Source organism: Sinocyclocheilus rhinocerous, unplaced genomic scaffold (genome assembly GCF_001515625.1).
Source record: "Sinocyclocheilus rhinocerous isolate Xijiao unplaced genomic scaffold, SAMN03320098_v1.1 scaffold3931, whole genome shotgun sequence".
Lineage (NCBI taxonomy): Eukaryota > Metazoa > Chordata > Actinopteri > Cypriniformes > Cyprinidae > Sinocyclocheilus > Sinocyclocheilus rhinocerous.
Genome location: NW_015664222.1, coordinates 6115 through 14393, shown reverse-complemented (window position 1 = coordinate 14393; position 8279 = coordinate 6115). Strand labels below are relative to the sequence as shown.

The 8279-nt window shown below is 42.1% G+C and overlaps 1 pseudogene; it reads left to right on the top strand.

Annotated features, from left to right (window-relative positions):
• LOC107730014 (Fc receptor-like protein 5) overlaps window positions 1-7929 on the top strand; it is a 19684-nt pseudogene extending 11755 nt beyond the window's left edge.
• Window positions 7930-8279: the final 350 nt, after the last annotated feature.

Genomic DNA, 8279 nt, shown 5'->3' with positions numbered 1-8279 from the left:
CTTATAAACAGTAACTTAAACAACACTCACACTCTTTTTGCTACTGTTGAGTTTGCTTCCTTCTTTTCTGAGAAGATCATTAATATCAGGAAGGCGATTAGCACATCCTCAAGTTATGCAGAGGTCAGACAGATTTGACCGCAATATCAAAAAGAAGATACTATATCTGCTTTTGAATAAATTGATAGCAACATGTTGGAAGAAATAGTACAGCACCTTAAATCGTCAACCTGCTATCTTGACACAGTTCCCACATATTTTTTTGCACCGCTCTTGTTTAGCCTGTATATGCTCCCACTAAGTCAAATAATGAGAAAGAACCAAATTGCCTATCACATCTATGCTGATGATACCCAGAATCAAGTCAAGAAACTTGGTGTGATTCTGGAGACAGACCTTAGTTTCAGTAGTCATGTCAAAGCAATAACTAAATCAATATACTATCATCTAAAAAACATTGCAAGAATTAGATGTTTTGTTTCCAGTCAAGACTTGGAGAAACTTGTCCATGCCTTTATTACCAGCAGGGTGGACTATTGTAATGGTCTTCTGGGTGGCAGGGGTTTTCTGACAACTTGGAGCAGGCCAGTCTGAATCCTGGCCAGACTCATCCATAGACCAGAGTAGCTTGGCCTGGAACACCTGGAGTACCGCCATCGTATGCAGCGCTGAGCCAGCCTGGCCAGCCACTGGATAAGCCATGTTGGCCAAAGCCGATGTCGTCCTGCAGGGCTTTGAGGGATGTGCCTCTTTGGACTTCAATCCCAGGGATGATGGGGAGCACAGGTGAGCAGTGATCACCTCTTCCAGAGTGGGGATCTTGCTGTATTCTCTATCTTCAGCACTGTCAACGGTAGAGAGAACAGCTGAAGTAGTCGCAGTGACACGGGACGAATAGGGGTCATGCCACGTCTTGGTGAGTTCATCATGAATAGGCGGGCCGTTGGCGGGAGGATTGGTGACGGCGTGCCTTCAGGTACCACTCGTCAAGGAAGCCGTGGGTGGACTCTTCCAGAGCCGACCATGCAAGGATGAGATCCTCCACAGCATTAGACAGCACGCGGATGACCTCACTGTCCACGCTGGGCTGTAAAGACTGCGTGAAAGGAGGGGTGTCGGACTCCTCGCCGGAACAGACCCACTCTTCTGCATCAGATGCTGTCAAGGACATGGAGTCGTAGATGGCCATCTCCTTCTTGGAAGTGCCAAAAGAAACTAAGTCACTCGCAGCCGACGAGGGGCATTATTCTCCCTGTGTGAAGCACAGACAAGAGAGCACGGGGAGAGCGAAGCATGCAGGCACTGAGCCGACATGACATTACTCGAGCCTGGCATCAAACCCCACTGCTCTGCTCTTTCCTTCTCTTTGGCGAGAAATGAAACGGGAGAGCAGGCGATAAGGCGATCCGCGAGCAGAGAAGGGCGGGACTCATACAGTACTCTCGCACTGAGAGCATGAGGTCTCAGTGAGCACAGCCTCTGCGTGGGCACTGCCCAGACAGGCGACACACTCACTGTGCGCTTCTGCGTCAAGCAGGGGTTCCCTGCACGAGCTGCATTTGCGGCGCAACATTTGAAACAAAGCCGCGGAGAAAATTTGCTCAGAATTTGCTCTTTTAATAGCTGGATGGCCACAGGGGAAGGCGATCGCTTATTCCACTGCCGGGGCTCTTCTACGGTGGCTAGCAGCTGCTTGTTTGTAGGCTTCTTGACAGTATAGTCAGCGAAGAGATGGTCTTGTCGCTGAAGGAACAAATTCTGATGCAATGGTGCTCTGAGTCGACTTATATAGCAGCCGGATCCTCCCCTTCTGGCGGGCTACAGTGCCATTGGAATCAGGCTTCAGTAGCGGAGTCTGGCGGGCTACAGTGCCATTGGAATCAGGCTTCAGTAGCGGAGTAAACAGGAGTTACCCCATACACGCAACGGGAGAGACCGTTCTATGGGGAGCTTCATTTTATGAATTGGCTACAAATTTCATTTTTCAAACCTGTGAGTGAATGGAAACACTCTGGACAACTAAATGTGACATCATGCGAGTCACTCTACACTGCAGACTCATTACTTTGTTTGTTTAATGTGGAGGTTCTGGTTTATTATACCATTGTGAATTGTGACAAGACTTCCCAGTGTTATGGATGCCTCCGTCTTTGATTTTTACTTTAGTCACTACCGCTATGGTTACAAGTGATATTCACAACTATCACAAGAATAGAAATGGACAACAGAGTTCAATACACATCAGTTTTGTATCGAAGTCAGAGAGAATGAAGTGACTTTCAGATAATGATGTTAAATGAGTTCATGAAGTCTTCAGATAGTCTGTTGAAGTTGATTGAGATTCAGTTGCTCCTCATATGAGGTTGTAGTTGGAGGTCTTCAGCTCTTCTTCAGCAGGAGCTTCATTCTGCTTTCTATGGCATGTCAGAGGCGTTTGTCTGAGGACGTGACGGAGCCAGAGCCACCAGAAAACACTGAGATCAGAAAACTAATGACAGGACAAAAGCAAAACAGAAGAAATGCTATGAAATATGACACAATATTGTATAAACTAAATAGTTTTGTAACACATTTACACAACATAATTGTTTTCACTGTAAGTGCAGTTTGAGTCACTTTGTTTTTGTTCTTTCTTCACAGATTTACCCAGATCTACACTGACTGTGACACCAAACAGTCCTGTATTCACTGGAGAGACAGTCAATCTGAAGTGTGTGATAAACTCTGATCACAGTAACTGGAAATATGAGTGGTATAAAGGCACAGACAGTGTAATGTTACATACATCCGAGTATTACACTGTAAATGGAGACACTTTTAGTATTGTAAAAGCTATTACATCTGATCAGGATCAGTACTGGTGTAAAGGACACATAGATGGAAGACCAAAATCATCACAATCAAACTCTTTGTATCTCTCTGTGAAGGGTGAGTCCATATCATTGTCCTCTTGAACTCACTCTATTAGATGTATGATCATTTATTCAGATTGGGACACTTACACTGAACCTACAAGCTCCGAAAGTTCTCTGCGTAAAGTAAAATAAATAAATAAACAAATATGTAAACAAATTACACACGTTCACAGTAAGTCTTGTGATTGTTTTAGATTATCTAATGTTGAGTCACATTAAAGTGCTGTCTTCTTTCTTCACAGATTTACCCACATCTACACTGACTGTAACTCCAGACAGTCCTGTATTCACTGGAGAGACAGTCAATCTGAAGTGTGTGAATGAGTCTTACAGTAACTGGAGATATGAGTGGTATAAAGGCACAGACAGTTGTTTGTTACAGACGTCTGAGCGTTACACTGTAAACAGAGACACTCTCTCTATCAGAGGAGCTACTGAGTCTGATCAGGATCAGTACATGTGTAGAGGACAGAGAGATGAAAGACCAAAATCATCACAATCAAGCTCTGTTTCTTTCTCTGTGACGGGTGAGATGTATATCATTATTCTCCTAAACTCACTCTAATATGTCCACATATCTAGTGGAGAGACTATCTTGCTTACTGAATATAACTCAATATAAATAGTTTTTGCCTTCTACCTGTTAATAATATGCAAACAGATCACATTATGCAACAATAAACAATTCATACTATGCTACATTGTAAATTCAGCACTATTTTTTTTTCTAATGAGGAAAATATTTCATGATAGAGTGATGCCAATTCAATCAAAATTGACTCATATGTGTATTAATACAGCGAGACCAAAACCAGTAGTGAAGGTGACTCCAGATCAGCGTGTGTTCAGAGGAGAGACAGTCACTCTCACATGTGACATACAGAGAGGAGGAAACTTTCAGTGGACATACAGCTGGTTTAAAGATGGTTCAGTCATCAGACGCGTCACTGAGAGAGTCTACACCATCACATCTGTGTCTGATAATAGTGGTGAATACAGCTGTAGAGGAGAGAGATCAGACTCACAGAGATCAGACACCAGTGCTGCTGTTACACTGACTGTATCAGGTGAGTCTTCAGATTCACATCTGTTTAATGCTCATTTAATCAATATTTGTGGCTCAACAATTCCCTTGTACTCGTCTTTATCAGCCACATCTGTTTTTATAATGAACTGAATCAATTCACTTAAGTCATTATTCTGTTTAGATGCAGAACTGTGTAAGAAACTGAGCAGAAGCATCACTATTTCAGTAGTTCATGTATATTTTGCAGAAACAACCTGCAGTCAAATATAACCAGCCAAACAATATATGTTGTGGTATAGTGCTGTGCCATGTGCATTAAAATTAAGTTGTTTTATTTTTCTTTTACACAAATGATGCTTATTGTAATGTGCTGGGTGTATAAATTTCAGAATAATTTTTCAGTTGCAGATAAATATTTAATGATTTTTCTAACTCAGACGCTTCAGGATCTGAATTTGTTCTTGTTCTCCTGCAGATCTAAAGCCAAAGCCTGAACTCACATCAGATCTGCAGGAGCTGCACTGACAGGAAACACAGTGACTTTGACCTGTCGCATGAATCTGTCCCCTGGGTGGGACTTTTACTGGTACAAACACACACTGAACTCTGAGACAAAGACAGAAACAAACTCCTACAGAGTGAAGATTGATTCAGTGTCTGATGGAGGCCAGTACTGGTGTAGAGCTGGAAGAGGGAAACCAGTCTACTACACACAATACAGTGATGCACTGTGGGTAAATGTTACAGGTGAGAGAAAACATAGTATCTGACACAACATACAGATCAGAGACAATATCTACAGAACATCTAAAACTTTGAATCTAAAATTAATGCAATAATCTGTGTTTGTACAGTGAGTCCTAAAGCTGTGGTGACGGTACGGCCTGATGAACAAGTGTTCAGAGGAGAAACAGTCGCTCTCAGATGTGATGTAAAGTGGGGAGGAGACACTGAGTGGACGTACAGATGGGAAACAGAGGGAACAAACTACCAACATAACTCATTATATACTGCTAATGACCATTCTGAGAGCTGAGTGAAGTGAAGGAAGGGTGAAAAGGAACAGATGTATAGGTGAGAAAGGAGTTTTTCCCGCATCTTCTCTCAGTGAGATGTGGAAACAGATGCCTGTATGTTAATACACTGTGTTTGCATTGTCCGTATCTCAGGAGATCAAAGTGTCTGAGCTTCTTCAACTCTTACATGAGGCTCATACTCAATGATTTGTCTCACACAGCTGAACTCTGACTCTTCAGGATCTGAATCTGTTCTTGTTCTCCTGCAGGTCTGAAGCCAAAGCCTGAACTCACATCAGATCCTGCAGGAACTACACTGACAGGAATCACAGTGACTTTGACCTGTCGCATGGATCCGGCCACTGGATGGGGCTTTTACTGGTACAAACACACACTGAACTCTGAGACAAAGACAGAAACAAACTCCTACAGAGTGAAGATTGATTCAGTGTCTGATGGAGGCCAGTACTGGTGTAGAGCTGGAAGAGGGAAACCAGTCTACTACACACAATACAGTGATGTACTGTGGGTAAATGTTACAGGTGAGAGAAAGCATAGTATCTGACACAACATACAGATCAGAGACAATATCTACAGAACATCTAAAACTTTGAATCTAAAATTAATGCAATAATCTGTGTTTGTACAGTGAGTCCTAAAGCTGTGGTGATGGTACGGCCTGATGAACAAGTGTTCAGAGGAGAAACAGTCGCTCTCAGATGTGATGTAAAGTGGGGAGGAGACACTGAGTGGACATACAGATGGGAAACAGAGGGAACAAACTACCAACATAAAAACTCTGTCAGCCGAATCTCAACACAAGAGTTGAACATCAGGAGTGTTGATCACTTTCACAGCGGTAAATACACCTGCACAGGACAGATGGGAACACAAAGCTCTCAGCGCAGTGATGCTGTTACACTGACTGTATCAGGTGGGTCTGTTGTTTTGTTCATTATTATCAGTGTGAACAGCTTCTCTCTCAGTCTCTCTGTGGCTCTATAACTCCTCATGTTTTGTTCAGCTGAAGCTCAGGCAGCAGTGCGAGTGTCTCCACAGCCGTGGCTAACTGAAGGAGACTCAGTGACTCTGATCTGTGAGGTTACAGGCCACTATACAGGCTGGACGTTCAGCTGGTTCAGAGATGATGATCATCTGTCCAACAGCAGCAGAGGAGCTGGAGGCTCTTACACTCTCAGTCCTGCTGCTCTACAGCACACAGGAGTTTATACGTGCAGAGCAGAGAGAGGACGACCAGCCAATTACACAAAGTACAGTAACACACAGCTACTGTGGATCACTGGTGAGTCAAATCATCTGTCAACATCTCTGTTTTAAACTCATTTGATCTGTAATGTTACACCTGTCAACAATTATTAGAACATGTTTTGACAATGTCTGAAAAAAAAAATGTTACCTTTCAATTTTCCCTACTGAAACATCATAGTATTACATTAAAATTACAATTGTAGTGATATCGAAAATCTGAAATGTCTTTGTAAGTGAATCTCAAATGACACAAGCTGCATAACTGGGTTTCATCTCTGTCTCAGGTGTTTCTCCTTCAGTGTCTCTGGTGGTCAGTCCCAGCAGAAGTCAACACTTCTCATCTGACTCTCTCTCTCTGAGCTGTGAGGATCAGAGTAACTCTACTGGATGGACAGTAGATAGAAGATACAGAGAAGATACACAGACAGAAACACAGAAGATTGTTCAAAACTAACAGGATCTACATGTCGAATCGACTCCCTCAACACATCTGACACTGGAGTTTACTGGTGTCAGTCTGAATCTGGAGAGAAACGTCATCCTCTAAACATCACAGTTCATGGTGAGTTGAATGACATATAAAACTAGATGAAATATAATAGATGATCTGTTTTAATACACATATTGCCTTCCTCATCTTAATAGATGTGTGTTTGTCTGTACAATATGTGTCACCATCATCTTCCTACATGCATGTATCTCTTGTGTTGTGTAGATGGTGATGTGATTCTGCTGAGTTCTGCTGATCCTGTGATTGAGGGAGATACTCTGACTCTACACTGTTTACATCGATCTACAAACTCCCCGATCCTCAGAGCTGATTTCTATAAAGACGGATCACTCGTCCAGAATCAGACGACAGGAGAGATGAACATCACGACTGTCTCAAAGTCACATGAGGGTTTGTACTACTGTAAAACAGAGAGAGGACAGTCACTGCACAGCTGGATCTCAGTCAGAGGTGAGAGTCAGTGGAGTTCACTGTCAGCTGATTCGATTTTATTCATGAGCAATTAGTTATTGACAGATGTGTTTATTCTTTCACATAACTCACAGGAACTAAAATATAACTAACAAATCACATATACTGACATGTACACACCTCATCAACGTCCTATTCAATGAAATGAAGATTGCATTAACTACAGCATTAGAATAAAATCTTGCCCAAAATAAAATTGTCATAATTTACTCACTCACTCACTCACTCACTCACTTTCTTTTCTTTTCTTTTCTTTTCTTTTCTTTTCAATGAAAAGTGAAATCCTTCTTCCACAAAAGAAAGTCAGTGCACCCGAACGACATGAGTTTGAGTAAATGATGACATAATAATAATTTAAAGGGTAAATTAGCTATTTCATACAGAGCTAAGGGAACATTGTGCTGGAATAAATATGACATGGGAGGAAAAATTATCAAAAATAATGCTTTTTTTTTTACTCACAAAATTTTGGGTTCCCCAAGAAACTTCCTGAAAGCCTTTAGGAGCTCTGTAATGTTGCTCAATAATGTGCTTGTGTTTCTGTTATTCAGTGTCAGGTTCAGGTCAGATTTCTGTCTTCAACATCCTCAGTTTTCTTCTGGCAGCTTGTCCGTATCTGCTGGCGACAGTCGTGCTGCTTTTCAAATGCTGCAGAGCGAGAGGTAAAACTTCTGACTGATCCGTCTCTCCATCTCAGTGACTTTTACCCAAACGATTCACATTCACTGATGATGGTCGTTCATAATCAATAACTGCAGTGGAAGCAAAACAGAAAGTGTGAAATTGAATTGTAAAAAAAAAAAATGTTTGTCTGTGTGTGTGTATTTCACAGTTACATCTACTGAAGACCAAAGCCAGTACACCGTAACAGTGGAATAATCATCTATTATTCTCCAAACCACAGAGTCACAGGATGCTGGAGTCTCAGGCTGAAGGCTGGGAAACACACTGGACACGGCCAGTCCATCACAAGACTAACACACACACATTCACACTCTCACTCAATTTAGTGTCTACTTCACCTGTGCTGTAGATTAGACTGTGGGAGAAACCAAACTAACACATGGAGA